Source organism: Podarcis pityusensis (assembly GCF_964106645.2).
Source record: "Podarcis pityusensis genome assembly, chromosome: 2".
NCBI classification, from domain to species: Eukaryota; Metazoa; Chordata; class Lepidosauria; order Squamata; family Lacertidae; genus Podarcis; species Podarcis pityusensis.
In genome coordinates, this window is record NC_138029.1 from 83,094,408 (window position 1) to 83,112,829 (window position 18,422).

Below are 18,422 nucleotides of genomic sequence, written 5' to 3' on the forward strand. Positions count from 1 at the left end.
CTAGCCATGAAGCAAGCCCCTGTGCAAAAGAATGCATTTTACACCTCCAAAACATTTTACACGGGTGAAAACAGGGAGACACAGTGAACCTATAAGCTTACTGATAACCCTGAATGTGTGAAGACTCCTTTCAGCCTGATTCAGGACTGACTGGGGGAAATAGACTAACCTTTGCACACACACGCACGCACACACACACACACACACACACCCAGTTAATGCTGATTTCTTTCTTTTTTTCTTAATTCTAAATCAGACTAGTGAATGTTTGCCCATTTTTAATTTGACAGTGTGTCTGATTTTGACACAGTACAGCAGCAAATGTAAAAATATTGAGCTTTAGAATACAGGTATTGGGGGAATGATCAGCTTTCCTGCCACTTTGATTAAACGTAATATGCCACACTGTCATTTTCTTGTCATTTTCATCAACACTGTGTCTTCGCTGATGTGTTCTAGATAAAACTGTTTGCAATTTATGATAAATGATGCAAACTCTCACGGGCAGAGCTATCTGATCAACCAGAGTTCTTCATTTAAATTAAGCCCTGCTGGAAACCATATTATTTAGAAATATCACAAGACTATCATTGCTTAAATCTATATGTGTGATTCAGTCATTTTTCTTGACATGTGCTTAACAAAACATGGTTAGGAAATCACTCACATTCAGCTGCAAGATTTTTGTATTTATTCACAGTTATTCCTCATATCTGAATAGCAAAAACTAGGGCTGTTACAATCCGGCACAAGTAAATGAGGCTTAAGGCCAGACCCAAAATCTAATAAAGTGTGCTAGATGCATCTGCTTGTGCTGCAAAGAAGTCTTTAGAGACTCCTGCCAGCCCTTGAGTTTACAGCTGTGCTGTCTTCTGTCTCTCTTTTCTTTTTCTCTTTTTTTGCATCTGTGTCACTTAGAACTCTCAATCCATGGCCTCCTTTCAGTTCTGCCAATGTGTCCTGAACAGGTGGCTGCCTGAGGCAGATTGATTCAAAGGAAGCAGTAACTGTTTCATTGTGTAAGCAACTATAAAGGACCATTTCCCCCTCAGAACTGAAACCCTGCAGGCCATGGGCATTTTTACCCCCTTCTGGTTTGGAGATCAAGGTGGAAGACCGAGCATTTGTAGTTGTTTTGCTTATATCTCTCCTAAAGGAACTCTTTGTGCCTTTGCTCATGATTCTTTGTTATGCAGCTTGTTCCTGTGCATACTTACTCAAACGTAAGCCCCACTGACTTCAAATGGGATTTGCTTTCCCAAGCAAGTATACATAGGAGTATGGACGGCATTTATTAAGGCTTTAACATGCCACAAAACTTATTTTTGCTCAAGGGAGTAACACAACATATCCCCCACCCCCATTCACCCTTGTTACATTTGGCTTTTTCTAGTTTCTAGCAGAAACATCTTTGGATTATCTTTGCCAACTGCAGAAATACAACATACGTATTTATTTATTTATTGCAAAAAAAGGTTCAGCATCGAGGATGGATTGGGAAATAGAACTATAACCACACACTGCATCTAAATGAAACAAACTTATTTTATAGGTCTGCATACTGTATATTATAGGGTTTGACAGTGCTTTTTCTATTTAAAAAAATGTTTAGGGGTACTCTCATTTTCCTTCTCACATTGAAATACTGGCCCTCAGTGAGTCCAAACTTAGATTCACAAAATGCTTAGGGGTATGTGTACCCCTGCGTCCCCCCAGAAAAAAGCACTGGGGTTTGATATGAAGTTACTTTCAGGATAGCAACCATTTAACTTCTTCTGTCTCTTATTTTATTTGCTCACACAATTCACAAGTTGAACAAAAAGGGCCCTGAGCACATATGGCCTATATGAGGGATAGTCAACATGGTGCCCGTCAGACACTGCTGTACTACAACTCCCATGCTCTCTCGCTGTTGGCCACAAAGGCAGATTACAAAGAATAAACACAGATGCAAATAAAAACAATGCAAATGAAAAAAAAATCAAAACATATCAAAAGTATTAAAAACCCAACACATTTGTGTTCCAGCCAAAAAGGCAAAGAGCATTCCCCACAATAATGTGTGTGAGAGAGCAAGAGCAGCAGCTCCTCCTCCCCCCCCCCTTTTTTTGCTTTTCCCAAAGAGACTCATCTGGTACCTTCATTATATATATATATAGGTGCCAAGCAAAAAATGCTTCTCCAAGGCCTTTGTCTGATTAAACCACCTATGGCCCTTTGAACTGGGGAGGGGTGTATTGCTTTTGTTTGTTAATATGTTATGTATTTTTGAGTTTTTATATTGTAAACCACCCCGTGATCCTTGCATGAAGGGTAGTACAGAAATTCAATTTCTAAAATAATTTTAGAAAATATCCTAAACAAACTGGATTTCAGGAGAAGTGCAATGCAACACAGACCAGAGCAAACATATGGAAGAATAAAGGAAGAGAATAGAGCCAGCTAGGCCTAGCTCAGCAAGGATGGAAAAGAGTATTTTGTGGGAGAGAGTGTTGCTCTCTATTATCCCTTCATTAAGCTGCCTTTTCTAATATTCTGTAAGCAGTTGCTGCAATGGCTGTTATTGCAACAGGTATGTATTTAAGGAACAATCGCTGCTGTTGTTCAGAGCCATTTGGTCCTGAATCCCTGGCCTACCTGGCAGCAAGTCAGTATGTCAAGTCCCCAGTCCAGGGTCAAACTGCACATGTCCAAAAAGTGCCACAGAGACCATGGAGCATCTAAGCTGCAGTTCATCAACATAGGCAGTTGAGCAGAAACAGCACCTCCCTTTTATAATTTGCCTGCTGATTGCAGCATCTGGGCTCCATGAGGCATGTGATCCTCACCTGTCCCAAGCCTACTCCAGCTGAGGAATCACACACCTCCTCCAAGAGCTAGCGAGCCCCACCTGGCCAGCTAGGGAGCTTCGGCCTGCCTCAGCCTCCTAGAAGGTCCCTTCTTTTGCTCCCTACGCCTCAGAGCCTGTCGTGTTTGTGGGGGCTTGTGGCTCTGGTGATGGATCCTGCTGCTCTGGTTCCTGTGCACTGACCCCCATCCTCTTGCCATCCTCCGTCACCCTGTGAGTACTTCTTTTCCCATCCCCTGCTTCCCTTGGTGTGTCCCAGTCCTGCCTACACCCCTTGCTGGAATCCTCTTCCTCCTCCCAGTTGTCCTGCCAGTTCATGACACTTTTCAAGGCTTAAAACTAAAACGTTTTAGGAACGCACAGTAATTCCGTGTTTTGGAAGAAAGGGTAACAGATAACTATTTGTGTTCCTCATAGATCTGAGAATGTTTTTCTACATATACTGCTTCCAACCCAAAGATCTTCAGCCTACATAATTTTGGTTCAGTCAAAGGGTTATGGAGATTGCATATATAAAAGCCAGCAGACAGCGCCCCCCCCCCTTCACTCCTCTGTTAAAGCCTATTATAGCAGAATAGTCACAATATCTTATGAGAGTGTTGAATTTATGGGAAATGAAAACAGCATTGCTCAAGTCTGTTTCCCCCCCCACCATTGAATCTTTTTTTAAAAAAAAATCTTAATTTAATTCTTTTTTTACATATGGCAGTTATTACATCTTTGTGTCTGTCTGTCTTTGAAAGGAAAGGCTTATGCTGAACATATTTAGCACTAATCACTTATGGTCTCCCTAACAGTAAACAATGATCTTAAATAGCCTTATGAAGGATGTAAATGATCTACAGTTCATGCACCTTACTTCCAGCTCAGCCTTTGAGGCCTTTAGGCAATTCTGTTTCATATTAGAACAAAGCATGAATCTCCAAGACTGCATTTCGCTGGAGAGGGGAAGGGCTGATAATTCTTAGCTGTGAAGTTAGAAATTTGTCCCATTCACTCTTTTCCGAATACAGCACCCCCTTTCTTCGTAAGGATCTGGCAGATTTAAGATTAGTATAGACAGGATACCCTGAGGAAACATTAATGGCCTCCAGAAGGAAAAAGATCAACACACACAGAGAGAGAAACCACTACTACCCTCATGTCGCGTGCTTGATATGTTATATGGTGGCAGAAGACCTTGCAAGCCAGTAGGGAGGCCAAGGAGCATGCGGACTTCTTAGAAATATTAGGTGGGTTCCTTTTTCTCCTTTGGTAACAGTTGCTCGTGGCATCCATGCCAGATTTATGGAAATATCCTCCCACAAGCAATCTTTGATACTGTAGGCAACTCCAGCAAAGCTCCTCCACAAATGCTGGCAAAAGTGTGTGGCCTTATCCACAAACATCCACACCCCCCCATGCGAAGATTTTATTTTGTAGTCATCATTTTAATTGTATTATCTATCAACGTGATTTTGAAAATGGGGGGAAATAGCCTCGTGTATTTGTATAATAAAATAGCATGCCACTTGCTTGCAGGTTTCCCATGGGAATCTGGTTGGCCGCCGTGAAAAGAGGATCCTAGGTTACTGGCCTGATGTAGCAGGCTCTCCTTACAAGGTTCCATATTCTTATGTTCTTGTCTGTAAAGAAGCCTGGGTACAACAGCTGTAACTAAAAGAAGGAAGGCAGCTGAGTTTACTAATAATATATGGAACTTTGTCCCCCTCTACTATGCTCCTGCCAACCTCACAGTTCGAAAGCACGTCAAAGTGCAAGTAGATAAATAGGTACCGCTCCGGCGGGAAGGTAAACGTGCACTGCTCTGGTTTGCCAGAAGCGGCTTAGTCACGCTGACCACATGACCCAGAAGCTGTACACCGGCTCCCTCGGCCAGTAAAGCGAGATGAGCGCCGCAACGCCAGAATCGTCTGTGACTGGACCTAACGGTCAGAGGTCCCTTTACCTTTACTATGCTCACTACTGGGGTATATCATAGGATGGCTCCTTTCCTGCAGTGCTGTTATATTCCTCTCACTCCCTGGTCCTACCTTGATGAATCAGAGCAAGCAGGGGACACTCCAGCCCCATGGTTTCTGCATGATTCTTATAATCGAAGGACACCGGTGCTGCTTTTGTTTAAACGACCACTGCATTGACTACTGGAGGTCCAGCAAGCACTTTTCTTCAACAGCGTAGGAAAATTGACAACAGGACTGCAAACCCATGCTGAGTTCAGTAGTAGGAATTGGAAGCTGCAAGACAGAGACTCTGGCTGAGCTTTGGAAGGACCCAGTCTATGATGCTAGTGTGGAAGTATTTATACAAGGATGTAAATAGTAGCAGTACTGCGATTAGATGAGATCATTTGTGTTCCTGCAGTGCTGTCACATTTCCATGTTCTGTGTTCTAAAGTAAACTGTACAGAAACCTTGATCTGGTAAATTATTCCAAGGATTAAAAATTCTCTAGGAGGGCAGGGTTTGTTTGTTTTTTGTTGGAGTTAGCAAGTGATGTGATACAGTTCTCACTGGGATCCTCATAAGAACATGAGGATTACCTTACTAAGGTTGCTTCCAGATGACCTGATTTTTGAGCATTTATCCCAGTTCGTTGGCACAAAGTTTGTGTGGAAGTTGTACATCACTAGCTGCTTGTTCTGATTTGTTGAGGGGGGGGGAGTTATACAATGCTGTATCAAATAGTTATCCCAGTGCATTTTCTCATAACGTTTGTTACAGCAAAAAGGCCATAGGTTTTTTCGAAGCAAGTTTGCTGCGCAAGAGAACCAAGCCACTATAATTGTGTGATGTGCATATTTTTTGGTTAGCAATTGAATAGCAACAGTCTGGAAATGTAAATGAAGTCCATCAATCTGCAGGATTCCTGAACTTAGCACGAGTTGCACTAGATTACCTCTTGGGTCTTCCAAATCTTTGATTTTGCAGGCCAGTTGTCTCAGTGAGAATTCCCGATCAGGACCAAATCATCCACTCACTTGTGAATAGTTTTACATCCTGGATGTAAAATTCCTGAAAAGTTGTGGCATTGTGCAGGACTGAAGGAGACATTCTCAAAATGTTTCATCCCAGCTTTGGTGCTGTATATAGGAAGAGGATCTACTGTTCAAAGTAGGAGCCCATTGGGCATTCATAAATTGGATTCTAGTAGATGCTAGACTGTACATAGGTATATTTAGCCAGAATTGAACAATTATCTCCTTTTTTTGTTTTGTTTTCTCTCTCTCTGGTTACAATGAATAACTTTTCTTATAGATAACTAACACCAGAACTCAGAAATAGTGACCTGAATATTTTTTCTTTTGTCCAGCAATTTTTCTGCTAGAAATGAAGAGATCAGTTCTGTTATTCTAGGGGGAATATATTTAGTCCTGGAAATGGATGGTGGAGAGTAGGATTCCACACTTAGTCATTTTTTGTTAATGGTAAGCAGAAAATCATCTTACTTTCTGGTTCTAATTACACCTCTCAACCCCAGTCACTGCAGATGCACTTGGGTGCAATAACTTAAAGCATACCATGGGCCACATTTTTCACACAAGCCTCTTAGATGTCAGTATAAATCACTTTCAATCTTCTGGATCAGTTTTCATCTTAAAGCTCATAGGCTCCTCCTCTTGCTTTTTTTTTTTTTTAATCTTTTAATGTAGGACATCTTCCTATAGACATCAGTAAAGGTTTTCTCTGCTTACAAAATGTGGGCTGGATAGTCAGAATAGCATTCTTTCTATAATGGAAAGAGAGTCAAAAGAGTTCCTAATATCCTGGGAGATTCCATTGCTCTTATCATTCCTCTAGAGTCTAGGTTTAATGAAACTCCAAGGACATGCTTGATAACAGCTTCAAATAATAATTCTCTCTACAGTTTTCAAGAAGGTGATCTGATTATTAAGGTAGATTAAACTCAGGGATAAACAACATGGCCTCCTCCAGATGTTGCTGGACTACAGCTCCAGTCCCAGCCAGCATGGCTAATGGTCAAAGATGATGAGCTACTGTTGGTCTAACATCATCAGTAATGAAACCATACTAAGGCATTTTAGGCCCCTTTGGAGGAGGTGTATACACACACACACGATACAAAATGCAAATAAAAACAAACTTTAAAAACAAGTTGACATTAAATTTAATCAAGATATAATGAAAGTTTGACAAGCTTAGTTTATTTTTCATAATCCAGTTCACACAATCTTGGTCCGATCTTTTACCTTCTATGAGAACTTCATTATGTATTTTTAGGACAGTGGGTTGTATCCCACTAAGTTATAGTCAGAGTAGACCCGTTAAAAAATAGTGTGTCCAAATTAGTCCTCTCCGTTATTTTCAATGGGTCTACTCTACATAAGACTAACATGGATACAACTCAGAATTCTTTATCATGTTAATTTTGTCATGTAAATATCACAGCATTCTTGGTCAATTGTTGCTAAAATCAAAAACTTTTGACTTGGCAGCTTTCTGAAAAGCCAAGGACATTTGACCAATGAGTGTTGACACAGCCCAAGAATAATGTTGTTCCCTTTTGCTCGGATGGTAGGACTAGAACCAGTGGTTGGAATAAATAAATGAATACCCAGTGTACTGAGAGAGAGTAAGAGCCACTGAGGGGTTAATGCATCTGGGAGCAACCAGAGGAGTGGAAGGGGCTGGGTGGCCTTCTCAAGTTCTCTCTTTCAGTTTCTCTTTCACATTTGCTGTTTTTCATAATAAGAAATTTATGATAATATTAAGCAAAGGATCCATGTAAAGCCTGCAGCCATTTCTGTCTTACTTGCAGTGAGACAGAAACCTGCTCTGAAACATGAATGGGTGGAAACGGCCAGGAAACAAACATTAGGAGGCAGTCTTGGCAGTGAAGCTGACTGCCTTAGGAGATGGTGGCCTCTCCTTCAAGGAAGGTGTTCAAGGCTGCCAGGATGCTTCCTGTTGTTCATTTGCTGCAACTGAACAACAATTGAACAACAGGAAACATCCAGGGATGATGTACAAAAAAGAGAAATGAATCTTGCAAATGCCAATGCAAATAATAAAAAAAACTAACTGACAGACAGACAGACGGACAGACACATAAGTTCTTTTTTTATTCAATGTGCCCAACGTGTTTCAACCAAAAATGCCAACAGGAGCATCAGACGTACTAAATGGAAAATCCCTCAGAACATTCAGAAATCCTTTAGATTCTGTTAAGTCTCCAGCGGCAGATCATCTATCCCCCACCTTATAGGCAGAATTTGATACCATCAATCCAAACCTTTCTATGAAATAGTCTGCCGTTCTACTCTCCCAACTCACAATATCATATCATCAATGACATGGCCTCAGGGAAGGGTGACATGCTGCTTTCTCATATAGAGGAATTTTTAAAATTTTATTTTCGATATGTAGAAATTTATTTTATTTTTATATGGAGAAGTGAACCATCATGAACCATCATGTGATTTGAGGAGAGTTGGGCCCATTTCAGGGTAATTGGGTTAGGACCGAAAAGAAAATAATAAAAAGAAAACAAAATAAATCAGATTTATTAGCCTCGATGCTAAGTCACTCAAATGATCTATGAGAGTAAATGGAGGAACAAAACCATGAAAGCCAGAAAATGGATTTCAAATTAAGCCCGAGGGAGATAATGATCAAGATATACAAAGAAAGACTGATTAGCATAGATGGGAACATCAGTGGACAAGCAGAAGAATAAATCTCACTTGGACAGCTGCTCGGATCAGACTGGAGCACATTTAAAAGGATGAAAACAACATACATAGCCATTCCTCATCTAGAGTTTGGAAGGTGGCATCCAATGGAGGGATTTCTCCTCTCAGTGTGTCCCACAGGCAAGATGCAAATAAATGTGGTAGTTGGTTTCCTGAGATTCCTGAGAATCCTTAGAAAGATCATGACAGGGTTGGGACGAGGGGTGGGGGGTGGGGAGGAGAGAAGGAAACCAACCAAAGCTCATGTACAAATGAAACAAGCACTAAGCTGCAGTTCCTGCCCTGCTCTTCTCAGGGCAGTTCACAACATAAAAATACTTTATACTGTATATAAAAACTCAAAATTTAATAAAACCAGTGCTTTTTTTTCTTTAAAAAAAACGTTTAGGGGTACTCTCATTTTCCTACTCATATTGAAATATTGCCCCCAAAGAGGCCAAACTTAGATTCTCAAAAGTTTAAGAGTATGCGTCCCCCCCCCCCCAGTAAAAAAGCACTGCATAAAACAAACAAAAACAAACCAATAATCCAATGTTTAAACTAACTGACAAAATCACTGCTGGTGTGGAAAGAACTTGTTTCTATGTTTAGGACCACATTTTCAAATCCAGTAGGACTTTGTAGAAATTAGCTGTGCAAATGTACCGCATATAGAAAAATGCGAGCCCCAAGATGCCTTCGACAAATTAATATGAAGAGCATATAACAGTCATTTTAGTCAGCTTCCCTAGTTGAGCCTGCCAAAGGTAGGCTATTTTGTGTCAGAAGCCGAAAGTCACGCACTGTTACTATACTTGTGCTGACTCCTCTCTAATCTCTCAACACATTTTAAAGCATATACTAATAACAACTTACTTTGCCAGAAGAGACAAACTAAACAAGCACAATATCTATGGAAAATTTAATTGCCAAAAACTGTATTTTTATTTTTATTTTAAAAAGCTTGAAACTGTTGCTCGAACTGCATTGGACAATTGTCTGACCAGTTCTATTTCAATCACGGTTTAGGACTAGAAAATTATATGGTGCGGGTTTATCGTGCTTCAGTTTCCAGGCTCAGAGAATTCTATGCATTACTGGGCTTAGATGGTCTCATTACATTAGGGCAGAGTTTATCAGCAGCTGAGGCATTAACCAAAAACCATTTTTCTGGAAAGCAGGGGAAATGATGAGTTGGTGATATTTTTTTTGAGTAATGGGTGGGTGGAGTAATACTGTGAAAAACATGTAAGAAGCCATCAAGATTTTTAGATCTGAAGTGTGTGTGTGTGTGTGTGCGCACACACACACACACAGATATACACACACACACAGAGAGAGAGAGAGAGAACTCAACCATTTTAAAGGAGACCTACACTATTAGCCTCCTGCCAACCTAGCAATTCGAAAGCACATCAAAGTGCAAGTAGATAAATAGATACCACTCCAGCGGGAAGGTAAACGGTGTTTCCATGCACTGCTCTGGTTCGCCAGAAGCGGCTTAGTCATGCTGGCTGCCTCGGCCAATACAGCGAGGTGAGCGCCGCAAACCCAGAGTCGGCCTTGACTGGACCTAATGGTCAGGGGTCCCTTTACCTTTACCTTACACTATTAGTAAGCCACCAAACTGCCTGCCTACCAGTTACATATAAGGGCAAATCAAGTGCTTGCTAAACTTGATCTTGCTGATTGCAGAACACAAACACAGAAAAAGGGGGGGTTGTCTAACATGGTGTCTGCCAGATGATGCTGGACTTCAACTCCCATCAGCCCCAGCCAGCATGGCCAATGGTTAGAACTCGTGGGAGTTGTAGTCCAAAGGTTTCTAGAGGGCACCAGGTTGGGGAAGACTGTCCTATTGGGATGGGAAATATGTCTGCATAAGAAAGTTAGATTAAAAAGGAAGCCCCCCAATGAAAAAGTCTAAAGTGGTACCACTTATGCACATGTGATTTCAACAGGCACGAGGGTGATGAAATCACAGCCCTGAAGGCATTCCTTTTTTAGCTCCTGTAATACTTTTGCAGCTACCCAAACGGATAACTGTACTTTTAACAGGCACTCCCTACTTCATTGTTTCCCATCCCTACATATGGAGGCTTTTTAACGGCTTTTTGGATTATTACTATTATTAGTATTACATTATCTATCTTCTTTGTGGGTAGGTAGGATAGACTTTAAATGAGTTTTTAAAAGCTTCCCCTCCCCCTTCCACAAACTGTGTAGGAGGTCCAGATTAAATCATCATGAAAGGTTTCAAAATGTTTATACATGTTCACTTTTGTAAGCAAACGGAAGCCATTAAGCTTCCAGTTTCTAAGGATGCTCCCATCAAAAGATGGGTGGAGTTGGACTGTCATTAGAGATTTATACTAACAGGCAATCACAGCTGAGTAGTGAGAGCTGATTTCCCACAGGGCAAACTGATGGCTGCTTTTCACATATTTCTTCCTAGAGCATGAGGAAGTTTAATGAATCAAAGAACAGGGCATAAGGGGCTAAAGTGTGGAGAGTGAGTGTGGTGTAGTAGTTAGAGTGCTGGTCTAGAACCTGGGAGACCAGAGTTCAAATCCTCACTCAGTCATGAAGCTCACTGGGTGGCCTTGTCTCTCTGCCTACCTCACAGGGTTGTTGTGAGTTTAAAAACAGGGAGGAGGAGAATCATGTGTGCCAACTTGAACTCCTTGGATGAACATAAGAAGAGCCTGCTGAAACAGGACAGTGGCCCATCCAGCCCAGCATCCTGTTCTCACAGTGGCCAACCAGATTATTATTATTATTATTATTATTATTATTTACTTAAATAAATAATAATAATACTTCAGTGACAAACCTAGACAGCATCTTAAAAAGTAGAGACATCACCTTGCCAACAAAGGTCCGTATAGTTAAAGCCATGGTTTTCCCAGTAGTGATGTATGGAAGTGAGAGCTGGACCATAGAGAAGGCCGATCGCCGAAGAATTGATGCTTTTGAATTATGGTGCAGGAGGAGACTCTTGAGAGTTCCATGGACTGCAAGAAGATCAAACCTATCCATTCTTAAGGAAATCAGCCCTGAGTGCTCACTGGAAGGACAGATCGTGAAGCTGAGGCTCCAATACTTTGGCCACCTCATGAGAAGAGAAGACTCCCTGGAAGACCCTGATGTTGGGAAAGATTGAGGGCACAAGAAGAAGGGGACAACAGAGGACGAGATGGTTGGACAGTGTTCTCGAAGCTACCAGCATGAGTTTGACCAAACTGTGGGAAGCAGTGGAAGACAGAAGTGCCTGGCGTGCTCTGGTCCATGGGGTCACGAAGAGTCAGACATGACTAAACGACTAAACAACAACAACATTTATTACTTATACCCTGCCCATCTGGCTGGGCCTCCCCAGCCACTCTGGGCAGCTCCCAACACAATATTAAAAACACAATAAAGCATCCAACATTAAAAGCTTCCCTAAACAGGGCTGCCTTCAGATGTCTTCTAAAAGTCAGATAGTTGTTTATCTCCTTGACATCTGATGGGAGGGCGTTCCACAGGCTGGGCGCCACTACCGAGAAGGCCCTTTGCCTGGTTCCCTGTAACTCACTTCTCGCATTGAGGGAACCAACAGAAGGCCCTCGGAGCTGGACCTCAGTGTCCGGGATGAGCGATGCTTATGGGAAGCATAAGGAGGACCTGACTGCAAAAGCATCCTCCTGCAGTTCCCAGCTTGCATTCTCCTACCCCTAGAAACTAGTTGAAACTAGTTACCTGGTGCATCTTAAATCCTGAGGGTGGGACTCCCACCAGTAGCAAGGGCCCAAGGGTAAAGAGGAGAGGTGTGCAAGCCCATGCATCTTTACTCACAAGTAAGTTCCACTGTGTTTCATGGGACTTGCATCCAGGAAAGCGTGCACAGGATTGAGGCCTAAGAGCTTTGCTGGATGGCAGCCTAATTGATGATATGAAGAGATAAGTTCCTGGCTTTGTAAATGTTTGTTTCCTTGTGTTTTTCTTCAGGGTCAAGTTGCTGGGGTTTTGTTTGTTGTTTGTTTTGATTTGGTATAAAGAATCTTATGAATGAAGAGCTGTGCTTTTAATGTAATTCTGTTATCTGGGAAGCTTGTTTGTGTGTGTGTTTGTGTGTGTGTGTGTATCCTGACAGCTATGCTGGAACAATTATGCTGATACAATCTTATCATGCGGCACATAAGGGTGATTGAAATGTTATGTGGGAAAATAAATGGGACTGTTATAATATAAAATTCGCCATCTTTCTAAAACAAAATAATAGTATAAAAAGACAAAGTAAAGTAAAAATAGGCATTGTATGGGATATCAATTATGAAAAGACAAAAAATAATACTTTTTTGGCATATGGTGCTCAGTTTATATGTGGGACATTATGTTATGTCCCTGCTCCGTTCTTCATTGTTCTCTGTACTCACTCTGAATTCCAATTTTAATTATGAACATTTTGAGACTGGGCAGTGTGATCCAAGCTACCTTTATGCCAGATTGTGGCTGGGCTGGATTCAATGGAGGCATCCCTCCACTTGACTCTGCCAGGTGAGCTGCCTCCAACCAGCTGCCACCAGCGGAGGCATGCATGTTTCACTCTGGCGGGTACCAGTTGCCATATGCAGGTAGCCCACTGGTAGGACCCCACTCAGCAGAAAGTCCTGAAACAGAGTAATCCTAGTACTCGCATCAGATCCACAAAAAAGTATCTTGACCCAACTATGCACGAATCACATCAGGATCTTCCTTCCTTCCTTCCTTCCTTCCTTCCTTCCTTTCTTCCTTCCTTCCTTCTACAGCATTTTTTCAATACGTCAATAACGTGCTGTGCACAAGAGACCTGCACATGCTGTGGTAAATTGCAGAGGCATAGCATTCTGTACAAAGTTTGGCAATAATAACATACCCTTCAACATTTCTCTGATGGAAATAGGGGTGTCCAGTGCTATTTTTCTAGAAAAAGAGGTACTGGAACTCACCATGAACACTATAGAGAGCCATTGCACTGCAGAGAGCGTACTAACTTACGGTCTGTGCGTGTGGTTTGGGAGCTGCACGGCCAGGGAAAAAAACAATGCTATCCAGGGTTGTAAAGACTGCAGAGAGAATTATTGGGTGCACTCTTCCCACCTTAGATCAAATCTATGCTGCCAGGTGCCCTAAGAAAGTGGCAGAGATAGCACATGATAGTACGCACCCCGGAAATGATCTCTTTCAGCTTCTGCCTTCTGGAAGAAGGTATAGGGTTATAAAGGCCAGGACTAGCCGCCTGAAAAACAGTTTCTACGCTAATGCAATTCTGGTTCTAAACGCAGCATAAGGGGTTTCTGTAGTATAGTGTGTTTTAAAATGGGGTTTTAGAGTTTTTAGGGGTTTTTGAATGTTTTATGTAGTTTTTATGTAGTTTTATGTAGTTTTTATGTAGTTTTGTGGTAGTTTTATGTAGTTTTTATGTAATTTTATGTAGTTTTCAATTTCATTGTTCCGCAAGGGACAATGACAATAAAGATATCGTATCGTATCGTATCGTATCCTTCTTTCTCTTAAAATGGCAATGGTGCCTACCTGAGAGGTGTTGGAACTAAGTACTGGTGAGTTCCTGCTGATTAAAAGCCCTGGCGATGTCCTATTCCATACCCTCCAATATTAATCCAATGAAAATAGGGACATCCTACCATACCCTCCATCATTTCATTAATAAATCAAATCAGGAACACATATAGCAGATCCAAAGCAGATCAGGTTGTTTCTCAGTACTGCTGACACTGATGTCAGGCAAATACTTTGCCAGTGCACACCTCTAACATATCCAAACACAGCACAAATAGCACAATAGGGGCTGTAGCCACAGATCCTAAGAAAAAGGCTCTCCCCCACTTTGAGATTCATCTTCAGCCAGCTCACATGTATTTATATTTGTTCTACCAATCCATAGCTGTCAACTTTCAGATTTGAAAATAAGGGATCAGCAGCCTCGAAAATAAGGCATCAGCGCCTCACCTGTCCCTGGCACAGCCTATGGGATATCTAACAATCCAGGATAGCAGTGCGAAGCAGCGGGAAATGGTGCTGGAATAAGGGAATTTCCTGCAAAAAAAGAGAAGGTTGACAGCTATGTACCAATCTCTTTTTTGTTGTTGCTATCTGCCCCCTCCTTTCACCTGGATTGTTGCCAACGTTTTCTAAACATTCGCAGATCCTTCATTCGAAACAGATATCTCCTAAGCATCCATAGACTATGCCACCTGACTTACACGAGGTAACATGAAGTCCAGGAAAGTGGGGAAGAATTTCCTCAATTTCTTCCAGGGAGGCAGGAGAAAGTATAAAAATATTCAGGGCTGGGGACATTCTGGAACAAGCAGCAGTGCCTTACCCCTCCTCTTGTAATAGGTTTGCTGCTAGAAACATCACATGTTCCCCAGAATGCCTCAGTTGAAGCCACCCCAGTAGTGGGTTCCTATTCTGCTTCAAGCAGGGAAGTGTATGGGGCCATCCCTGTTCATGCTACTTTGAAGGAGGCCAAATTGGTTTACCCCCTTCCTGTGAATGCCTATAAATATCGTCTTAGAACTATTAGAATAATATTTTGGAAATACAATGCTTGAACATGTGGAATGAGTTACCTCCCACAGTCATGTGAACTACTACTGAATTACTGCATTAACTTCCCTGTAGCTAATGAACCATGTTATTAATTACAGGCTTTCCAAACAAAACAAAACAACATACTGCAAGGCAAATAAAATATTGGCAATAAATGGAAGGGTCAAGAAACTACAGAGTAGCCCCTTTATTCTAAAGCAATTGTGTTTCATATTTACCCTCATCCTTCCTGGTTCTAATTTGAAGCAGTGATGGTGATGTTCTACATCAAGAATGATGGCTACGGACATGTATCCCGGATAATCTGCTCACGAGTACTGTAGGAACTCATTGGGTGCTTTATGTACTTATATTTCTTTTTGTTTAACCCTTTGATTCTTTTATGATTAAGTGACCTAAAAAAAGCACAATTAATTAAGTGTGCTAAGCTTTTTTAAAAATATTAAGCTCATGAAACTTTCTTGCATGCCTATCGCTCTTCTGAATCTTAAGAAAATGAGGATCAATTCATGCAACTTTTAGTTTGCAATATCCCCTGGTCAAAAAAACAATTAAGTAGATGAACGTATTTTTAAAATAAGCACAACCAAGTCTTTTGGAAGATGAGAATGGAAATAATTGTAATATTTATCATCAAGAAACTCAGAAGCAATACAGAAAAAGCTCTCTACCTGAACTGTGCAAGTTTCAAGAGGAAGAGGAAGTTGATTAATTACTCTGGGATAGTGATAACTCTAGGATAAGAATGTCCATTTTAGGCTGGACCAGAAGATCATCCTTATTGAAAGCCCAATATTTTAACTGTGTTGCTGGGGAGCTTATCATTCACCACCTATTATTTGCTATTTCTGATAGACTGTATGCATTTCATCAGACAATTTCCCTTATGATGATTTCATGACTGAAAAAGAAATATTTTTTTAAAATATTCATTTCATTTCTGTGTAGGCTACTCCACCCCTCATTTCTTCTCAAACCACAGTGTTACCTCTCTCAAAACCAGGGTTGGGGAGGCATTAAACATATGAATACCAACAAGCGGTTTCCCCCAATGAAAATAAACGCATAAAAGCTCTCATACTTCCTCCCTTACATTTGTAACTTTTTAGTGGTTGGGATGATGGAGATAATAGAACTGATAAGTATCCACTCTAAATTTATAGCAGGGGATAAAAGCAGCCAAAACGATAAAATATTACGGCTATCAGGAAACCAGAAAATGCCCTGGTTTGCCGGGAATCCAAAATATTTTCATTTCGTTCTGTATTATGTTCAGGTCTATTTACCCGAAATGCAAAATGAAAAAAATATTGGGTGAAAGACGATATTTCAAGAAGGCTTTTAAGTCAATGGCCAGAATCCAGCAAAGAGTTAGGCATGCTGAAGCTCATTGAAATCAATGTATTTAAGCATGCCTAATTCTCCCCTGGATTCTGGCCAAAGTGTTAAAGATGCTAAATGCTGGGTCAAATCTAAACATTTCTTTCCTATACAAATCGCATAATAGGATTCTGTATTCCCTTTAAATGAATCACAACTCTGTTTAATTCTGAATTTCACACTACCTTGCTCCCTTACTGAGGGGAGTTGCTTTCAATGCAGAGGCTTTAGGAGCTAATCACAGGGATTTCTAGAGAGGATGCAGCAGCTTCTGCAGAGTTCTTAAAATGGGAGATGACCATGACCTTCTCCTTCCTAGCTCTCAGCTGGACCACAGAGCGGCAGGGAGCCAAGGCAGGAGAACTGTGGCCACATTAGCGCCATTCCTCCATGTTGAGAAGCGGTATTGTCGAGACAAACTCTGGAAACTTCAGCAGGCTGACTTTGTTCCTCTCCCCACTAGAGCTAGAACAACAAATGAGGAAGAGGTCATTGGGTGTGCTGTGTGCCACAGTCTCCCCTCTCCTGCCCTAGGAGCAGTAGAGACACAGAAACAGTGTCCATGTCAAATGTCCCTCTTAGATGGCCATGGATGAACCAGCTCTGAGCATGGCCAAACAGCGGAAATAGACAAAATCCACTCCGGATAGGAAATGACAACAGATGTGGGACACAACTTCCTAAAAAGTCATGAGAAGATCAGGTTAACGGATCAACAAATAAGTGATTCAAAGAAAAGGACAGCCAGTTATGGGAGTGGAGAGTAAGATGATCAAAGAACTTTTTCCCTTCTGGGATACTGGGTGCAGAATGTATTTTGTTATTCTGCATGGATTGTATCCAACTAAGTGATACAGTGGTACCTCGGGTTACAAACACTTCGGGTTATAGACTCCGCTAACCCAGAAGTAGTATCTCGGGTTAAGAACTTTACCTCAGGATGAGAACAGAAATCACATGTTGGCAGTGCGGCGGCAGCAGGAGGCCCCATTAGCTGAAGTGGTACCTCAGGTTAAGAATGGTTTCAGGTTAAGAACGGACCTCCAGAATGAATTAAGTTTATAACCAGAGGTACCACTGTACTCAGAGTAGACCGCTGAAATTCATTGACTTAAGTTAGCTGTGTCCATTAATTTCAATAGGTTTACTCTGAGGATGACTTTGTTTTTATTTCTGGTTTGATTTTAAAAGGTTGGTATCAGAAACAAAAAGAATAAAAGGACATTCTGATTACTGCATTACTCTCCACAATGACTATGTACGCAGTACTCTGTTGATTAGTGCATACATAGTCATTTTTCTTTAAAATCAAAGCAAAACGCCCGTTCCACATTAATTAAAAAGTGCCCTTGGGGTATACTTGTATCTATGATGGGAATGCCCCAAGGTTAAATGCTTTGGGGCTGCTTTATTCCATGTAACTGGAACTATTATAAAATGCCAGGTGGCACCTTCTCCACAACTAGCATTAGTTAATTTATTTAAAGATGATGGCATGTATAGCAAAATTCTGGAGGAACTTGGCGGGAGCTAATCTCAATTATTGGTATGGAAGGTATGAAGCACTGCATTTCTTGAAAAGCTAATGTTCAAATTAAGTGTCCTTAGAGGTCAAAGTAGAAAAATATAAATTTATTTCAGTAAGGTATGATATTTTAATGTGTGTTTATGTATAGGAGCATAGACAGTCTCCGTCTCCTGCTTTTAAGTGGAATTGGATTATTTTATTTCTGTCCATCATATCTCTTTTATAGTGGTTTCAATTTTGTTACCCCTTCCCCTGAAATGGATAAATGGGAAGAAGAAGAAGAAGAAAAGTTTTTTAAAAACTGATTCAAATGTTTATTTGATGCCCTTACCTGAGGCAATCTCTTAATGAAAATTTGATTATGCACCTGCTCAGAA